Source organism: Xiphophorus maculatus, chromosome 6, assembly GCF_002775205.1.
Source record: "Xiphophorus maculatus strain JP 163 A chromosome 6, X_maculatus-5.0-male, whole genome shotgun sequence".
Lineage (NCBI taxonomy): Eukaryota > Metazoa > Chordata > Actinopteri > Cyprinodontiformes > Poeciliidae > Xiphophorus > Xiphophorus maculatus.
The window spans coordinates 17,155,756-17,157,674 of NC_036448.1; positions in this window are offsets into that span (position 1 = coordinate 17,155,756).

A 1,919-nucleotide genomic window follows, 5' to 3' on the forward strand; every position below is an offset into this window, starting at 1 on the left:
CACTCATCTCCGGATGACGCTCTGTCAGCTAACGTTAAGTTGACGTTTAATTAACCAAGCTAATGAGAAATTAATGAGCTGAGGGGGGTCGTTGTCATGGGAGAAAGTGAAAGCGAAAAATGCTAGCTATCAACTTACTCTAACTTTTGGCTGCCACCTCTGCGTGTTGTGTTACTGTCGCTCACCTGCATAAGCTGAAAAGTTTATAAATGCTTCGTGTTTCCACGCGACAAGGTTTGCGTCAAATGAATCAAGTTGCTGTCAATCTTCTGCGCGGTTTGCTGGTAACAACGGGGGGCATGCGCTCGTTGGGGAGGAGTTGCGTTCAAGAGCCGTTGAGAAGCGTCACAAGTGTATTAGCGTCAAAAAAAAAAAGTGTATTAGCGTCACAGGAGCTGAATAGGAGTATTTTGTGAATATTAATAACTGATAAGGTCAAATATGCGCAGAAAAAGGAGACAATAAAACTAGTGAAACCTAATGCATGTGCGTGTTTAAAATAGAAATATAACATGCAAACTTGCAGACTAAAGATCATAATTGCATATCAGTTTTTGATGCACTTCACAGGTATCTTTATGGCAGGAATTGTAGACTCTACAACCTGTGGCTCCAGAGCCCCCATGTGGCTTCTTTGGTCCTTCACAGTGGGGTTGTAGCCTATACAAAAATGAGTTTAATAGTATTAGTTTAGATATGAGAGAAAATGTTTTTGTCGGGATCTGTTCCTTATCTGTGTTTATTTTGAGTTTCTGTCTCTCTGAGTCTCCGTGTTGTCCTGTCTCCCCTTGATTGTTTCCAGGTGTTTCTTGTCTCTGTGTATTTAACCCCACCTGTGTTCTTTGTTCCTTGTCGGGTCCTCGTCGTGTTTGTCCAGTACCTGTTGTCACTACCTGCGAGCTTCTGCATCCGCTCCTTTGTGCTGCCTGGACTTTGTATGTTTTTGGATTTCTGGACTTGTTTTCATTATTAAACCTTCTTATTCATCTTACCCTGGGTCTGCTGCCTCTGCCTCACCACCCAAATCATGACAGTTTTCTTTATTTAGTATTTTTTTTTTATGTATCCTAGTTAGTTAGTTTGTTACCTAAGACTTTTTTTTTTTTACGGTTTCCTTTATTAGCAAGTCTATAGTTTCTCCAAGCCCCCAATTCCCTCATCCATCAAACCCCAATGACAACGCTCCCCCCCCACACCCCACTCCATTTCCAACTTTTGAAGTAAACGGTAGCAGCATCATGCTGAGGTGATGTGTTGTTCTAGTAGGGACAGGGAGGAAAGTTAGATGGAGAGATGGATGGAGCAAAATCTTTTTTTCTTCCACATCATGCTCCTCCCATTATTGTGCTGATGGGGCACACATAATTCCAATAATATATATCTGTCGTTTCACAAAATGTAAAAAAGTTTAAAAGGTAGGTTTACAATTTTTTTTCACTTCTAAGTCTCAGTCTTGTTTTGTAGGTCGAAAACAATGTGTCAGAACAACTAGAATAGAATAGAATAGAATAGAATAGAATAGAATAGAATATACTTTATTGATCCCCAATGCGAAATTGCTTAATTTAAATAGAATTTAAATAGAACACCTTTTCGCAAACAGTGTGAACATTAGCCGAGACTAGGTGTTTATCAATTTTAACATCAATATTTTAAATAGAAAACATTTTGTAATTGCATTTATATTCATCCCTTAATTAACTTCAATCAATATCCCAGTTATACTTGTCTAAATTACGTCATATACTCAAGACAAAAAGCTTAACCTGAAAACTCATTTCATTTGGACTAGTAAAAATATACAGTTCGATGGTGTAATTCTTCTCTTTTGTCGCCAGTTTTGGTTTTTTTTTCTGTGTCCGCATCAATCTTTAACCCCTGTGCCGCCACACTGGCGCATGTGAAGAGATTCCGCATTA